This window comes from Culex quinquefasciatus, chromosome 2 (assembly GCF_015732765.1).
Source record: "Culex quinquefasciatus strain JHB chromosome 2, VPISU_Cqui_1.0_pri_paternal, whole genome shotgun sequence".
NCBI classification, from domain to species: domain Eukaryota; kingdom Metazoa; phylum Arthropoda; class Insecta; order Diptera; family Culicidae; genus Culex; species Culex quinquefasciatus.
The window spans coordinates 188,118,980-188,137,684 of record NC_051862.1 but is presented as its reverse complement, the minus strand read 5'-3'; the positions used below and the strand labels follow the sequence as shown (position 1 = coordinate 188,137,684).

Sequence of the window (18,705 nt, the reverse complement as noted above, 5' to 3'; positions counted from 1 at the left end):
TGACCACTTAAGTGATTTTTATGTACTTTTTTGATGCCGGATCTCACAGAAATGTATGTAAACTATGACCGGATCCATCATCCGACCCATCGTTGATTAGGTAATTAAAAGGCCTTTCCAAAGAGTCCAAACATGAAAGATCTGGCAACCCTGTATCAAGTTATGACCACTTATGTGATATTTATGTACTTTTTTGAAGCCGGATCTCACCTAAATGTATGTAAACTATGTCCGGATCCATCAGCCGACCCATCGTTGGTTAGGCAGTTAAAAGGCCTTTCCAATGAGTCCAAAACATTGAAGATCTGGCAACCCTGCCTCGAGTTATGACCACTTAAGTGATATTTATGAACTTTTTTGATGCCGGGTCTCACAGAAATGTATGTAAACTATGTCCGGATTCATCATCCGACCCATCGTTGATTAGTTAATTAAAAGGCCTTTCTTATGAGTGCAAAACATTGAAGATCTGATAACCTGTCTCAAATTATGACTTCTTAAGTGATATTCATGTACTTTTTGAAGCCGTATCACACTTAAATGTATGTATACGATATCCGGATCCATCATCCAACCCATCGTTGGTTAAGCAATCGAAAGAACTTTCTAACGAGTCCAAAATATTGAAGAACTGACAACCCTGTATCGAGTTATTACCACATTTTCTGGAACCCTTCGCCAAATACCTCAAACATTGTCCTGCCTCAGAACAATACCACCATTTTCATAGGACGTCGCGACGCTCCATCGGCATCATCCAAGCTCGTACCCATCGTGTGCCCATCAATTGGATCGTTTATCTTGAAAAGTCGACGCGTCAAAATGGCAAGAAAAAACTCGCTGGCAGCCATAATGGAACAGAGAAAAATCTCCCCGCGACAAAGGGTAAAGCCCGTCAATTGAATTGTAAAAAGTCGCGCGGACAAATTTATTGCTTTATTATTCTGCAAGTGTCAAGTCTGGCCCCGCGGAGGACGGCCAACGACGCGACGCACCGGAATGGGGGAAGAAGGTTCTACTACACGGGCCGCCGTTTTCATTGACATTGAATTTGAGCGGGGCACTTTCGCGAGTTATTGGTGCACGTGCGACGTTGAGGTTGTTGATGCTTTGAATAAAGATTTATATTTGATTGTGATTTAAAAAAAAATCAATATTTCTGAAAATCGTTTTTCCTCTAAATCTACGTAAGATAAACCACTGTCGTCCGCGGCTGTCAGCCCAAAGTTGACATCAGCCAGACACAAAAGGTTCCTCCGTGAAGCTGCAAATTCGTTCCGGTTTTCCAAAATAGAAAAAAGGAATCCCTCCGCCTAGAGAAAAGTCTACCCAAAGCTGTGACACTGTCAGCCAGCGCGAACAATCGAGTGACAACAGATTTGTTTGAGTGCCATTTTTCACTTAAAATGAAAAACCGTGAAGTTCTGCTCGCGTGGCAGTTGCGAGCCATCTCCGACAGTTGGTGAAAAAGCAACAACAAAAAAAGTGTAAAAAAAAACAAAAACTCAAAACAATACCAAAACCTTCTCGCGAGAGGTGTGAGAGGGAAATTGTGTGCGCGCGAATTTTCCTGCACTTTTCCGCCCTCAGTGTCAGTGTTGGCGTGTTGTCCTCGGCGTTGTCGTCATCGCAAAACTGGGTTATTGTCGGAATCCATCTTCCGGAAGAAGATGGCGCGTCGGCGTCGAAACAAATGCCAAAAAAAGAGGAAAACATTTTGAAGGGTAAGGAGGGTTGAAATGGGATTTGCACTGTGGGAAAAGTTTGTACTGTTTTTAACGCAAACAAAAATTTAGTATTTATTTCAATATTTTCAATATATTTAATATTTTCCATCGATTCTATATACTTTATCTTTTTATATTTTTGAAATTGCAAACTTTAATTACTGTAAAAAAATGATATCACACCGAAAAAATATCAAAGTTATGACAAGCATCTGACATTTTTCCCTCCTGTTTTGTTTCTGGCACTTAAAAGCGTGCACATCGAGAGAATGGAGCCAAGTGCCGTTTCAATTTGCCCTAAGTGAGTCGTAAATAAGACAAAAACCCCCAACTTGGCTCCGGAAAAAGCTGTCACAGCAAACTAAGTGCAACGAGTTCCAGATTTCTGAACTCTGTCCATTTTCCAAAAAAAAAAAAGATCTAGCACGCATTCCGAGATGAAAAATTGTAATAAACTCAGATGAGAGGGGGGGATAGAATGTTTGCCCTTGTCACATATCATCATGCAGCAAATGTTAGTGCATAGTATTGAAGTTGTGATTGCTGCAGCTGACCCAGGGATCGCTTGTCATCAGGACAGAGAGCGTTGGCCAAATTATTAAATTTGCACTGGCTTGGCAGCCGGCCAGACCGGAAAAGTGGCCAAAACCGAGAGGAAGAAGGAAGAGGGGATGCCAATTTGATGCTCCATGGATGGGAAAATGGAGCCATTTTACTAGATAATTTGAGATAAACTTTCATCGCTGGGAATTGCCCCATTCATTGCGAGCGGGGCTTTCATGTGGAAATTGGGCAGTGATGTTGGCAACAAATTGAATTCAGTCAATGTGTGTGTGATGGTGCCATTCATGTGATGGGTCAGCAAACTGGCATCGGTTCAAATGGAAACGCGTGGTGATTTGCTGCAAACTGGGGCCACCCAGTGTAAATTGAATTAGTTCAGCGAGGATTTCCGAACCGTTTGACCTCATTTGCCGACGCCAGACGCATAAAGTTGGATTATTTTGTTATTGGAATTGAATACTACTCATAAAAGAAAAATTGTTTTTTACGAAAATTTGCTAATTTGAGAAAAATATTATTAATTTTTTTATCATATTTTTTTAAAGATAGAACGATAAAATAGTTGTTAAATAATTTGAAATTCAAGACTGTTTTAAGAATAAGAGTCAATAACTTTCCATTGTGTGTATTAAGTATACTTGAGGATTACTAAAAATTTTAAAAATGTTTTTTTTAAATTAAATTCAAATCTGCAGGTTTTACCAGGTGACTTTCGATTTACGGTAATTTTTGTTGAAATACCCGTGAAATTAAACTCAATGCTGTTCTAATGATAATATCTTTTTTCTGAAAATTTGTAACAGATCTTGAAAGTCTGATTTTTTATTTTTTTTATTTTTATTGTAAATAAAAATCTAGCATTTCTTACATAAATGTTGAACTTTTCATTATTTAAATGAGTGCTTCAATTATTTTTTTAGCATTGCTATTTGTGATGATGAAACGTAGGTCTTGTTTGAATGACAGGGAATGTTAGTATTTTTAAAACGACGTTGGAGAAAAATAGTTCTGCTCAATTTTCACGATTTTGCGAAACGCGTGAAACTAGTGAATTTTTTCATTTTACTGTATCCACATTTTTTAAATATTTCTACTGGCAAGCTATCCTCTACTGAATATCTAATTGACTGATTTGCAATATAATTATGCAAATAGTGTAAAAGGTGCTAAAAACACAAGTTTCTGCAAATAATAGCTATTTTTTTAATTTTGGTAATACATTTTTCATCAAATATTTCATACTTTTTCGGTTTGTAATACATTTTTGGAGAAGTAAAAGTTTGTTGCTATTTCTCTTTTAAAGCAAATAAATGTTGCAAAACAGATTTAAATCAATTTACAAGTGTTCGATTCTGTTTTGTCTATAGAATTTTGAGATGTTGATACTGGTTATTTTGTAGCTTCTTGATTCTTTTTAACCAGGGGTGACCAAAGTATGGCCCGCGGGCCAAACGTGGGCCGCGAGGTTATTTTTTTGAGGCCGGCGGATCCATTTTGAATAGTCATGTTAAATGGCCCGTTGATCATTTGTAAAGCGGTTTTATACTTTTTCAAAATTAAGGTTTTATTTTAAAGCTTTTGATACTGTTTTTATAATTTTTGTTGATAAAAAACTAATGATTTATTAAAATGTTGATCCTTATTTTAGGACACAGTTTACATGTAAGTAAAACTAATTAATAACTTTCATCAAACATTTTTGGAAATTCAGGCTTTCAGAATTAAGCAGACAAAACGTTAAAATCGGAGGAATAAAGTTGTGACAAGTTTTTAATAAAGCTTTTTTGATAACCCTCTCCTTCCCTTATTATTAAAAATTATCTTGAAAAATTATGGGCAAATTTTTTTTTTCATAAAACTTCAAAAAAATCTATGGAAATTTTAGTGCAATCAGCTAAATCAATTAAAAACGGATTCCTCTATTCTTTTTGGACATGTTCTGGTTCTTTCAAAAATAATTTAAATTTTAGAGAATTTTCCATGAATAATATTTTTAAGCTAGAAGGCTTTTTTTATGTCGAATCTTACATTTTTTGAAAATAATGTTGACAATCCAACTTTTTGGGTTCGACACATTTTTTAAACATTTTTTTGTTGAAATGTTGAAATTCTGACTCCATTTTTTAAATATAAAAAAACTTTTAAATTTTATTGAAAACTTTTAAGTACAAAGAAAGTAAAAAAAATACATTTAGCTGAAAACATCTTTCCAAAGACCTTAAACAATATAGTCAATAATACTTATATAAAGCTGCCATTTTGTGTGTTCTATTTAAAAATATAAATTAACGCAGATGATGAAAAAATAACAGAAGTTTCATAAAAAAAAAAACTTGAGCTGATGGATGTTTTTTATAGCCTTTAAAATTAAAATAACGTATTTTTTTTGTATAAACATCTTATTTTCGAATTTGGCATGCAAGCACATTAGAGCTTCAAATTTGGCCCGGTCTCCAAAAACTTTGAGCATCCCTGTTTTAAACGAAATTTTTGAACGGACGGTTTAAACTGTTCTTAATATTTAATTAAATCATGGCATCATGAATTTTGACATGATATTACTGTTAAATATCGACTGTTTAAAAATAAATAAATAAAAAATGCTCTTGTTTGAAAGAATGAATAAACTAGTTTATATTTTCTATGGAATAGAATCAACTATTGCAATGGAATATTTTATTTTATTTGTATTTGAAAAATATCTATGCATGCTTTTTTTAATCTGCTCGTGTTTGAATGAATCAAATCAAAACTCACAAGAATATTTTTTTATATAAGATTCAGTTATTTTGAAATAATATTTAATCATGTTTGAATCTGAAAAAAATCATCATACTTTTAAAAGCACTGCTCATTTTCAAAAGAATGGAAAACTCATATAAAATCAAAATATAGAAAGAATATTATTTTTTTTTAATTGAAAAAAAAAACTCTTAAAGTTTTTGAAGAACTGCGAATATTTAAAAGAATGGCAAATCTCACAAAATTCAAATTGAGGAAAGGCTATTTCGACGGTTATTTTGTAACTTTTTTCCTTCAGTAGATTTACTAACTTCTTTAAACAATCGCAAACTCTGTTTCCAACTTTGAATTTATCAGCTGTTGAAAGGAAGTCTAAATTTCAGCTTAGGATAGTAAATCCACACAAGTAATTCTTAAACAACAAAAGAATAAGTTATATTCAAACATTGTAGAAGGCCTGATTACTATCGCTGTTATTTTTTTTAAATTGAACTGATTGTGTTAAAATAAAACTCACAACAATTTTTAATGAAACAAGAATAAAAAGTTTTGAAAGAATGTTGAAATATTTTTGAGTTCAAATTTATTCTTTTTAAACTATTCAAGGCATTGTTCATTTTTACAAAAATGAAGCAAATCTCAAAATTATAATTAATTGTTTTAAATAGAAATAATAGAGATTTTCTAGATTATTAAAACATTTTTCACGTTCCGTAAAATGTCCGTGAAATGTGTTTTGAGATTATGGTCCCCGTGAAATTGGCTATTTTGTAGCTTTAAGTGCAATTCAAATCGAAGTCTGAGTCCAAAAATTGGGAGAAGTTTGAGTAGAAGTTGCACCTATTTAATTTTCAATAGCTGGAATCGCAGTCGACTTATTTTCTACCAACTTTTTGGAACGTTTTTGTTTGAGAATGCATCAACGGAGTGATGTTTTTAGCGAGTTGTGAAATCTTCAGAGAATCAGAGCTAATGAAATTCTGACTCTCTAGCCCTGCTACTCATACCTCACCAGGGCTAGTACAATGAACTGGCGTTCCCTCGGATGTCCTCCCGAAGGAACCGCGCAGCAGCAGCAGCACCCCATGGCCATGACGGGCCAGTGGAATCCTTTTGCTAGTCTTTTTTCACCGCTCTCGTAAGCCCGACTGCTGTCACAAAAATCAAGATTTATATCTTACAATTGTGGTCTGCTGAACTGCCCAGGTTGGCACAGGTCGGTAAACCGCAAAGGGACTTGATTTGGCCAAAAGTGGGGTAAACAAGTAGCAACTTCCTCGGGCTTCCTCAGAGCGAACCTTCTGTGTGCTGTAAATGGACTTCTGTCTGCCGTCGGGCGATTCGTGGTCGTGGTGATGTGTGAAATACTGGACGCTGGCGTTAATAAATTAATAATTCGATTGCCTTCGGTTCAGCTCAGAGATCATTCTTGGCCGATGGAGGTCATCGACGTGGCTGGTTCTGTATGGTAATGGGCTTCGGAGAGGGTAGGGGAGGTTACCAGTTTGGTCTTGCGGTACAAATGAGGCACAATTTGTAGCAAGTGACGACGACCTTCGCGCCATGCCAAAGGGGTGGACTTACTGGAAATGAATATTTTTTTCATACTCTTCCAATAACAGTCTGGACAACAATTGAAAACACGGTTGATGTCCTGATCGGACAATCGAGTCGGCGATTTTTAGTTTCATTGAGGAAATTCAAACAATGACCAGCAAATCTGCCGCTGCTGCGTCTGGTGAAGGTGGCTGCCGATGAGGTGCCCTCTGGCCATAAACAGGCGAAAACGATTAATTGCGACAGCGAATGTCACAATAAATTGTGGTAATTTATTAACGCGTTGAGAGTGCGTTTCGGATTCCGTGGACCAGGAGTGGAACGTGTTTTTTTTGTTCAGTGGTACTCGGTTTGATGTGCGTAATCATTTGGGGATGATATTTTTTCTTGTTTTATGGATTGAAGGCAACAAGAGTGATGAACTTGTCAGCAAGAGTCGAATAATTTTCAGTTTGATCGATTGAGGGTCTATGGGATGCAATACATTTCAAAAGCAGTTTTTTTTATTGTGTCAAATAATTTTCATCAATATTCCAAGAAAAAATAGCTAAGAATTACTAAAAACTAAAAACTAAAAACTAAAAACTAAAAACTAAAAACTAAAAACTAAAAACTAAAAACTAAAAACTAAAAACTAAAAACTAAAAACTAAAAACTAAAAACTAAAAACTAAAAACTAAAAACTAAAAACTAAAAACTAAAAACTAAAAACTAAAAACTAAAAACTAAAAACTAAAAACTAAAAACTAAAAACTAAAAACTAAAAACTAAAAACTAAAAACTAAAAACTAAAACTAAAAACTAAAAACTAAAACTAAAAACTAAAAACTAAAAACTGAAAACTAAAAACTAAAAACTAAAAACTAAAAACTAAAAACTAAAAACTAAAAACTAAAAACTAAAAACTAAAAACTAAAAACTAAAAACTAAAAACTAAAAACTAAAAACTAAAAACTAAAAACTAAAAACTAAAAACTAAAAACTAAAAACTAAAAACTAAAAACTAAAAACTAAAAACTAAAAACTAAAAACTAAAAACTAAAAACTAAAAACTAAAAACTAAAAACTAAAAACTAAAAACTAAAAACTAAAAACTAAAAACTAAAACTAAAAACTAAAAACTAAAAACTAAAAACTAAAAACTAAAAACTAAAAACTAAAAACTAAAAACTAAAAACTAAAAACTAAAAACTAAAAACTAAAAACTAAAAACTAAAAACTAAAAACTAAAAACTAAAAACTAAAAACTAAAAACTAAAAACTAAAAACTAAAAACTAAAAACTAAAAACTAAAAACTAAAAACTAAAAACTAAAAACTAAAAACTAAAAACTAAAAACTAAAAACTAAAAACTAAAAACTAAAAACTAAAAACTAAAAACTAAAAACTAAAAACTAAAAACTAAAAACTAAAAACTAAAAACTAAAAACTAAAAACTAAAAACTAAAAACTAAAAACTAAAAACTAAAAACTAAAAACTAAAAACTAAAAACTAAAAACTAAAAACTAAAAACTAAAAACTAAAAACTAAAAACTAAAAACTAAAAACTAAAAACTAAAAACTAAAACTAAAAACTAAAAACTAAAAACTAAAAACTAAAAACTAAAAACTAAAAACTAAAAACTAAAAACTAAAAACTAAAAACTAAAAACTAAAAACTAAAACTAAAAACTAAAAACTAAAAACTAAAAACTAAAAACTAAAAACTAAAAACTAAAAACTAAAAACTAAAAACTAAAAACTAAAAACTAAAAACTAAAAACTAAAAACTAAAAACTAAAAACTAAAAACTAAAACTAAAAACTAAAAACTAAAAACTAAAAACTAAAAACTAAAAACTAAAAACTAAAAACTAAAAACTAAAAACTAAAAACTAAAAACTAAAAACTAAAAACTAAAAACTAAAAACTAAAAACTAAAAACTAAAAACTAAAAACTAAAAACTAAAAACTAAAAACTAAAAACTAAAAACTAAAAACTAAAAACTAAAAACTAAAAACTAAAAACTAAAAACTAAACAAGAAACAAGAAACAAGAAACAAGAAACAAGAAACAAGAAACAAGAAACAAGAAACAAGAAACAAGAAACAAGAAACAAGAAACAAGAAACAAGAAACAAGAAACAAGAAACAAGAAACAAGAAACAAGAAACAAGAAACAAGAAACAAGAAACAAGAAACAAGAAACAAGAAACAAGAAACAAGAAACAAGAAACAAGAAACAAGAAACAAGAAACAAGAAACAAGAAACAAGAAACAAGAAACAAGAAACAAGAAACAAGAAACAAGAAACAAGAAACAAGAAACAAGAAACAAGAAACAAGAAACAAGAAACAAGAAACAAGAAACAAGAAACAAGAAACAAGAAACAAGAAACAAGAAACAAGAAACAAGAAACAAGAAACAAGAAACAAGAAACAAGAAACAAGAAACAAGAAACAAGAAACAAGAAACAAGAAACAAGAAACAAGAAACAAGAAACAAGAAACAAGAAACAAGAAACAAGAAACAAGAAACAAGAAACAAGAAACAAGAAACAAGAAACAAGAAACAAGAAACAAGAAACAAGAAACAAGAAACAAGAAACAAGAAACAAGAAACAAGAAACAAGAAACAAGAAACAAGAAACAAGAAACAAGAAACAAGAAACAAGAAACAAGAAACAAGAAACAAGAAACAAGAAACAAGAAACAAGAAACAAGAAACAAGAAACAAGAAACAAGAAACAAGAAACAAGAAACAAGAAACAAGAAACAAGAAACAAGAAACAAGAAACAAGAAACAAGAAACAAGAAACAAGAAACAAGAAACAAGAAACAAGAAACAAGAAACAAGAGCATGAGCATGAGCATGAGAGATCACCCATGGTTGCCCCTCCGTTGCTGAACAGAACCGTAATATCCTTTCAGCACTACTGATTATAGGCTTCGACGATCTAGTGGTGTTTCCCTTATCAACAGCATGTATGAATGCGCTGAAAAGATAAAACACCATGATTGCCAAAACAAGATCAGTTGCGAATAGGTAGCAGTCATTGGCCACCAACGGCGCCCGCCATGTCAGTTTGTAGATCTCGATTTTTAGGGACGGGAATGTTAGTTAGCGCAGGTTGCTACTAGGGCAGCTGATTTACTCTGTGCTTACACCCCACAAGCGCCAGGAACCTGAAAATTGGTTAGTAGGATAGGGTGTTTGGTCAGGATTCATCATAGAAGATGATGATGCGACCCAAAATCATAGTGTTTGTTGAAAGGTATTATATTTTATTCTCAAGGCAAACAATCGGTTGCTGCGGATGAGACATTTCCCGTTTAACTGTTGTTAAATTTTAAATGAAATGGTTTAATCTTAGACAGCCGGCTGTGGAAAGATAAAACCAAATAATATTTATTTATAAAATGAGGTGTTAAACGCAATGCTGCAATGATAGCGTAGTCTGATTTTTAATTATATAATCATTTAGTTCATGAATTTGCAACGGAATAGACGCGACGAACTCAATCATCAAGTGCCTTCCGATCTTCTTTCTGTTAGCTAGATAAGGTATTGATTTTCGTTGCCTCTCAAGCTACGATGCTATGGAGAGGGCTTAACACACAAACAACCGACGTCGAGCCCTCCGAGCTACGGAGCTATGGGAAGGTCTTTTCAACACAAAAAGACTCGCGCACCACACGACGTTCTTAATGAATCAAAATAATTTTGCCGCGCGATAAACCTAACGAACTTAGATCGTTTTTATCGAAAACTATATCACCATTCACGACAAAAATGCGAAACAAAAGGCACACACAAAAAAAATCACTTTTCACTCCGAATATTTTTTTATTACGACCACGCGCTCCCTTTGCCAATTATGCTCTGATGACGCTGCATTTTCGGAGGGTAATTTTCTCCTCGCAGCGCACAATTCACGACAAAAATGCGAAACAAAAGGCACACACAAAAAAAAATCACTTTTCACTCCGAATATTTTTTTACGACCACGCGCTCCCTTTGCCAATTATGCACTGATAACGCTGCATTTTCGGAGGGTAATCTTCTCCTCGCAGCGCACAATTCACGACAAAAATGCGAAACAAAAGGCACACACAAAAAAAAAATCACTTTTCACTCCGAATATTTTTTTACGACCACGCGCTCCCTTTGCCAATTATGCACTGATAACGCTGCATTTTCGGAGGGTAATCTTCTCCTCGCAGCGCACAATTCACGACAAAAATGCGAAACAAAAGGCACACACAAAAAAAAATCACTTTTCACTCCGAATATTTTTTTTACGACCACGCGCTCCCTTTGCCAATTATGCACTCCAAGAAACAAGAAACAAGAAACAAGAAACAAGAAACAAGAAACAAGAAACAAGAAACAAGAAACAAGAAACAAGAAACAAGAAACAAGAAACAAGAAACAAGAAACAAGAAACAAGAAACAAGAAACAAGAAACAAGAAACAAGAAACAAGAAACAAGAAACAAGAAACAAGAAACAAGAAACAAGAAACAAGAAACAAGAAACAAGAAACAAGAAACAAGAAACAAGAAACAAGAAACAAGAAACAAGAAACAAGAAACAAGAAACAAGAAACAAGAAACAAGAAACAAGAAACAAGAAACAAGAAACAAGAAACAAGAAACAAGCAATATTTTGAATGAGGGGAAAAAAAGTGTTAAGTCAGTTTTTGATCTACTTTTCAAAAATTGCAAATTTAATCAAATTTTTGACCATTAAGAGTAATCGCTACAATCGTCTTGAAAATCATCTAAAAAAAATCAAGAACATTTTGTTGCCTCAGACTTTTTATTAAAAAAATGAAGGGACCAAAACTTAGATACTTGAAAATCTTTGGCGGTATTAAAAGTAATACTTTCCTTTTTCTACTTTCGAAATGTCCCCTTTTGAAATCATTTCACTTGATTCATATTCTTCGAATCGTTCAAAAGGCTGAATAACTCTCTCCAGAGATCCTTCCAAGATCTCGGGGAAAAAACTACAGCTCACCTGAGCTTCCCCGTTCCCAACCTCTACATTTCCAGCCATAAGGCTTCAACCATTCACGAAATTTTCGTTCAATATCACCGTCCCAGTCTGTGAATAGTAAGAAGATTACGATGAATGAAACGTTATTCCTCCTTTCTCCCTGCTCGGTTTTGGGTCTCGGATTTGGTTCAGCGCAACGTTGTACGATGAATGTAATCCTTTACCAGGATGTAGTGCCACCCACTTTTTGCGGTGAGCGGAAGGTAGAGCCTGGTGATTGAATGCAAAGGGAAATCCTTGGGGAGAAGCCATGCAGAAGTCGATTCGGTTCCTAGATGTTTGAAGCATTGAATGCAATTTTGCTGGAGTTGATTTGAGCGGGAAGAGTTGAAGGAGTACATTGAAATAGATTTTAAGAAATATTACAGGCAAAAATCGAGAAAGGATGCGTAAATTTTAAAATTTCTTCAAAAGCGAATAAAATTTATCAAAAACAAAAATTATTGATAAGGTATTAACAATTCTCACAAGAACCTCTCAAATTTGCTGAGTAAACGACCTTTCCTCACTTGTCACTCAGCTGCTCTCAACCCTCTCATCACCTCATTTGTTCTTCCCTCGCTCACCGCTAATGATCACTGCACGATCGTTCCTCACGAACGCTCAATTCTCGCTTACTCGCTGGACGCGACACAAACAAGCTTCCCGAAAAAGTCAAGATCATCGCGACCGCCGATCTTGTTCGCTCTCCATTTATCTCTCTCACTCTCTCCCACTCTCCTGCGCTCACGTGTGTGAGCCGCACGCGTCACGCGCTCTTGATTGAGAACACGCGCCGCCGTGAGTCGTGAACAACGGCGATTCGTTTGTGGTCTCAAGTGGGTTTGTTTTCTTCCTTCCTCTGATCATATTGCGTCGTCGCGGTGGTGGTGTTGGTGAGGAAGTGATTTTCTTACCTCACTGACTGCCAGTACTGCTTACTTTACACAGGATTTTGGCCGAGCGCGTGAAAAAGGTGTACTCCTCAGTTGAGCTCGCGATCGTGCGCGAGAAACTATTCGTTGCGAAGTGAGGTGGAGTTGTAATATGCTGGATTCAAGAAGAATTTAAGTGATTTTGTGAATAGTTGTTGATAGATTCCTGTGGTAGGTCTAACAGAACCAAACAACTCAATTAAAACAAAGGAATATGTGATTTAAACTCGATCAAGGTCGTGAAACCCCCTCATCACAGAAAAGTGAGAAAAAAGTGAAAATTCTCATTCTTCATCCACCAAATTTCCACCGAACCATGCACACGTGTGTGTCGTCGCACCAGTGTCTGTGAGGCGAACAAGAATATAAAAAAAAAACGGCGGAAAATCTTACGAAAGCGTTCTAAAATTAACGCAAAACATTTATGCTATAAATATTTCTGCAATAATAATAACAACCTCGCGCGGCGCGCTACCAACTTGGCGAGTGAGTAAGTGAGACAGCAAAATTGGCTTGTATATTTCTGCGCCACCGATGACGACGACGAAAGTGATGGTTTCTAAATGAACGTGGGAAATTTGCCTTTTGCTTGACCAAACTCGGTGCAAAACAACACGATGGAATATGAATTGAACTTGTGGTGTTAGTGACTGTGTGTGTATGTGTGCAATGAAACAATTAAATCGCAGCTGATTAGGGCGGTGGTGATTGTTTTGAATGGACGACGGGAGGAAGAAAAGATGACGGAATAGTGGCTGTTAAAGAACTGTGTCAGTTGTGATGGATTCAATTAAACTTGATTAGAGTTTGTACTGCGAAAAAAAAGAGTAAAGTGGTGGACAAAACTGTGCCATTTTTGCCCGATTGCTTATCATTTCAGTGGATAAACGATTTCAGTAACAATTTTTTGTTTTGACATTATTTGGTATTTTTTTTTTTTTGATGATTGATTAGCAACTCACCTGCAATTTATTTTTTTTAAGGCTACACGGAGAGACTGTGCCCAGAAATTTTAACAATTAAAATTGTTGATTTTACTTTCGTAAATTTTAACAAAAACGTACTAGTTACTGCCAATTTTCAGTTAAATTAACCAAAATTCAGTATTAATTTGATAACTCGTTTGTTGAAAAAGCTAGAGGCAAAAAGCTAACAGATTTCCCGAACCCGAATGAACGTGCTCGACTGTTAGCTTTGGTTTTGGAAAAATCAAGAATTTTGTTGGTTGAATAGAATTAACAATTGGTTGAATATTTAAAAGATGAACTTGGGTTTGTTTACGTCTGTCATTTGAAGTCAGGATTCGAACGAGAGCGGTCGATTTGTTGAGTTTGTGTTGTTAATTGTGAAGTAAGAGGATGTGAAAGGTGAAAATCACAAGTTGAAGTGGCAAATCGTAGTGCACACTGCTGCAACTGTGGAGGTGCAATTGGTGAGTAAGTTTGTTGATGATTTCTTTGCAGGTGATAAACTATGAAGTGCAAGACGAGGACATTCGCAATGGGGACCTCTGATGCGAGGGGACTTTATGATAATGTTTGGAGGAAAGAGAGGGGCAGTGGAAGGAAGAGGCGGGCCAACTCTTGCACGACAATACTTGCACGGGCAAATTTAACAAAATGTTGGTTAATCTAAGTAAGTATGAGTTTAATTTTACACAACATTTTATTTATTGTGATTTTAATTAGAAAACTGTATCATCAAAAACCTTCGTGCTTACGATGGATACAATTTTAATGAACCATTATTTTTTCAGAATCATCAACCATAAAATACATGAAAATGCGTACACATAATATCAAAAATTCGATGATGGGAAATGTCTAAAAAATAAAATTTTTTAAAGATATACAAAAGAAAATATTAAAATTTTAAAAATGCTGTTGAAAAAGACTGCTCAATAAACTGGTAAGTTAAACTCAAAATATTGTTTTCAGGAATCGGAGTACGTTGAACAAATTGAATGAAATGCAATGAAAGTGTGTTGCCAAAAATAGTTGTTAAATTAATGCAAGCTTGGTTAGTAGCATTATTGATATTTCTTGTTAATAATTACATTTATTGACGTTCCTTTTATCAGTTTAGAGCCGAAATTATTTTTTTTATTAAATTAATAATAAATTTCATATGTCTATTTGCAGCAAAAGGTTCGCTTTGGTGTAAATTCTGTGTCAAGAAAAATAACTAAACATGAGACCGTTGTAGATGATGACGACTTATCGGATGATTTCACAGTGATGGTAAGTGAATACAACACATAATTTTATACAACATAATAAAAATATAAGCTTAAAACTTGGTGAAAACTTTGCTCGGTTTTCTATCTTTAAGTAATTCACGAGAAATTAAAAATCTTTTTTAAATATGTTTAACAAAATTTGTAAAATGCTTTTTTATTATAATTTTTTAAAACATTAATAAAACTTTACATTTTTTATAATAATAATAAAAAAATACAAATAAGTACAAGTACAACTAATTGATTTGTGAGGCATTATTATAAAATTTACTACAAATTCAATAAAAATATTGCTAACAACAGCTAATTATCGATTACATGTACGAATATTTTTCTGTATTCAAGTAAGACATTAGTTAAAAATATAACTAAAAATTCGGCCCAGCCTGTATCGTTAAATAATTGAAGAATATATGTATATAGACACTAACATAAATTATGTTTAATTAAGAAATGTTTTGTTATAAACCACTAATAATTTGCTGCATGCAAAAATATTTCAGTTGATACAACAAAAAAAAAATGTCAAAATATAGTTGAAAAATATGATTCAGCCTGTTTTTTACAGAATATTCCACAATATTTCAGCTGAAAACAACAAAAAATTGTTAATTTTCTGAAAAAAATATTCTAGCAGTCGACTGCTAGAATTTTTTTTCGGTCATTTAACCAACAAAAATGGCAATTCTAACTATTTTTTAGTTACTTTTACCTACTGGTGGTCAGCAATTTCGGGTTAACAAAATCAACAATCGATTGTTGAAAAAAAGCTGTGTAAAAAATTAACCCATACTTTTAGTTAAATTAACCAAGATTTTCTTAGATTTGCCCTGGCCGGTCTCTCCGTGTATTAAATCTGAATATTCTTTAAAATATTGTTTTGTTTTATCCATCAACATGACAGTATTTATGTTTGTGTTTCCTCTTTTGTACCATAAATCCAATTTGATCTACTTTTGCACTGTCAGCTCTTTTAAATAAATTTTCATAACCTTGAAAAAATTTACATTTAAAAAACAAATATGAGTTCTTTTTTCAATTTACTAAGCTAATAACTAAGCTTCCAACTTCATCGCTTTTTCTTGAGAGAAGGTATTTTTCACGCAAATACTCGGTGAGGTTTAAGTGATGTTGTTATGTCTGGCATGGATATAGTTTAAAAGTGAATATAAATAGAATAAAACGTTAAATCTGGGATATTGTTAAGTAATATTTATAGCTTTCGTTGATTTAATTCAAAACATGTACACATATTAACTCAAATATTAGGAAAATCAACACACATAAAAAATAGATTTTTGGTGAGAAGAGAGTTTAATAAATGTTTGTACTAAGTTCTTTCTAAAAAGCTTCTATTTATAAAAAAAATACATGCATTTTCTCTTTTTTGCAATCATAATTTGTGCACATTTATAAACATACGAGTGAAATGCTGAATATTATAATAACAGCCAGAGATTCAAACCATGGAGACTAAATGCAACAGAAAATATGGTTCAAAAATGCCATGACAATTGCCTTGCAACCAGTTGTGTTCAAAAGTTCTCTTTGAATAGTTTTCAGTTCATTGCACTTTTATTTTCATAGAAAATTTTAAGTTTATTGAAAAGATGTTATTTGTGGCCCTGACTTTTCCAGTAATTTTTGAAGAGTGGTGGCGACATGACCTTTTAAACATATTTGTATCGGCCTAGATTAAATTTAGCTCGCATGAAAATATTTTTGAAACATTTGTTATTTATTGTTGCATCATTAAAGGCAAAAAATACATTAATTTAAAAAGAGTTTTTTTTTTGTGGTTTATAAATTTGAAATATTTCAAGATTAAAAGCTGTTACAACAAAATTTAAAATTATTTTCAAAGCGATGTTTTAAAACAATAACGAAGCAAAACGTTCATCGTTTGCGCAAACAAGTGAAAATACAGATTTTTTGAAAACAAAATCACATTAGAGAGAGAATTGAGAGAAAAATTTCAATTTCCGATCTCTTTTTCTAAATTTCTTCTACTTATAGTCAATTTTCTTGATTCCCTTTACTTTCGCATCCTGCTCGTTCCCTGTTCGTGTCTTTAAACAAGGAGCAATTCTCTGTGATTTCGGTAATTCGATTTTTTTTTGGTATTTTTAAATCCGACTGAAACTTTTTTGGTGTCTCAGTATTCCCAAAGAAGCCATTTTGCATCATTACTTTGTCCATATAATTTTCCAAACAAATTTGGCAGCTGTCTATGCATAAATGATGTATGAAAAATTCAAAAATTTGTATCTTTTGAATGAATTTTTAGATCGATTTGGTGTCTTGGGCACAGTTGTAGGTATGGATAAGGACTACACTTTGTAAAAATGATGCACGGTAAAAAAATGGTGATTTTAAATTTAACTTTTTGTCACTAAAACTTCATTTGCGAAAAAACACTATTTTTATTTTTTTTTATTTTCTGATATCTTTAGGGGACATAAAATGTCAACTTTTCAAAAATTTCCAGAATGGGCAAAAAATCTTTAATCGAGTTATGAATTTTTTATTCAATACTCATTTTTTCAAAAAATGGAAATATTTGTCGCAAAAATTTTTCAACTTCATTTTTCGATGAAGAATAAAATTTGCAATCAAAAAGTACTTTAGTGAAATTTTCATAAAGTGCACCGTTTTCAAGTTAAAGCCATTTTAGGTAACTTTTTTGAAAATAGTCGCAATTTTTCATTTCTTTAAATAAGTGCACAGGTTTGCCCACTTTTGAAAAAAATATTTTTGAAGAGCTGAAAAAATTGTCTGTATTTTGCTTTTTTTAACTTTGTTTATACGACCCTTAGTTGCTGAGATATTACCATGCAAAGGTTTAAAAACATGAAAACTGATGTTTTCCAAGTCTTATCCACACAACTCACCATTTTCTAACGTCGATATCTCAGCAACTAATGGTAATTTATGAAATTTTTCGATCTTTTCGAAAACAATATTTTCAATATGTTTAAGCCAAGATTAACATTTCTTAAGGGCCAAACATTCAATATTACGCTTTTTTGAAATGTTAGTCTTGATTTAAAAATTTTAAAAATATTTATTTTCAAAAAGATCGGAAAATTTCACGAATGTTTCATATTTTAACATTGTAAATCGGACCATTAGTTGCTGAGAAATCGACGATAGAAAATAGTGGGTTGTTTCGATGAGACCTGGAAAACATAATTTTTTTAATGTTTTTAAACCTTTGCTTTGCAATATCTCAGCAACTAACGGTCGAAGTTCAAAAAAGCAAAATATAGAAAATTTTCTCAGGTTTTCAAAAATGATTTTTTTAAGAGGGCAAACATGTGCACTAATTTTAAGAAATGAAAAACTTCGACTATTTTCAAAAAAGTTACCTAAAAATTGTTCTAACTTGAAAATGGTGCATTTATCAAAATTTCACTGAAGTACTTTTTGATTGCAAATTTGATTTTACATCGAGAAATGAAGATGAATCTTTTTTTCGACCAATATTTCGATTTTTTGAAAAAAAAAACAGTATTGATTATTCATAACTCGGTCAAAGATGTCTTGCCCATTCTGAAAATTTCTGTAAAGTTGACATTTTATGTCCCCTTAAAACATATCAGAAAATGAAAAAAAAATGTTTTTTTTTTTTGCAAATCAAGATTTAGTGACAAAAAGTGAAATTGAAAATCACAAAAAAAATTAACCGCGTATCATTTTTAAAGTGTATACCTAATTCATACCTACAACTTTTCCATAGACACCAAATCGATCTAAAAATTCCTTCAAAAAATACAGATTTTTGAATTTTCATGCATCATTTTTGTATGGACAGCTGCCAAATATGTATGGAAAATTATATGGACAAAGTAACGATGCAAAATGGCTTCTTTGGGCATACCGAGACACCAAAAAAGTTTCAGCCGGATTAAAATATACAAAAA

At 32.5% G+C, this 18,705-nt stretch overlaps 1 protein-coding gene across 2 annotated transcripts in view; it reads left to right on the top strand.

Moving 5' to 3' along the window:
* LOC6035234 (dnaJ protein homolog 1) overlaps positions 1 to 18,705 on the top strand; it is a 79,612-nt gene that overhangs the window by 40,134 nt on the left and 20,773 nt on the right. The window contains exon 1 of one of the 2 annotated variants that reach the window (XM_038253001.1): positions 12,456 to 12,714. The exons of the other annotated variant lie outside the window; for it this stretch is intronic. The gene's annotated coding sequence lies outside the window, so the exon portion shown is untranslated. Of the gene's footprint in view, positions 1 to 12,455; positions 12,715 to 18,705 lie in introns of those variants that run through there. 2 annotated transcript variants of the gene reach the window in all.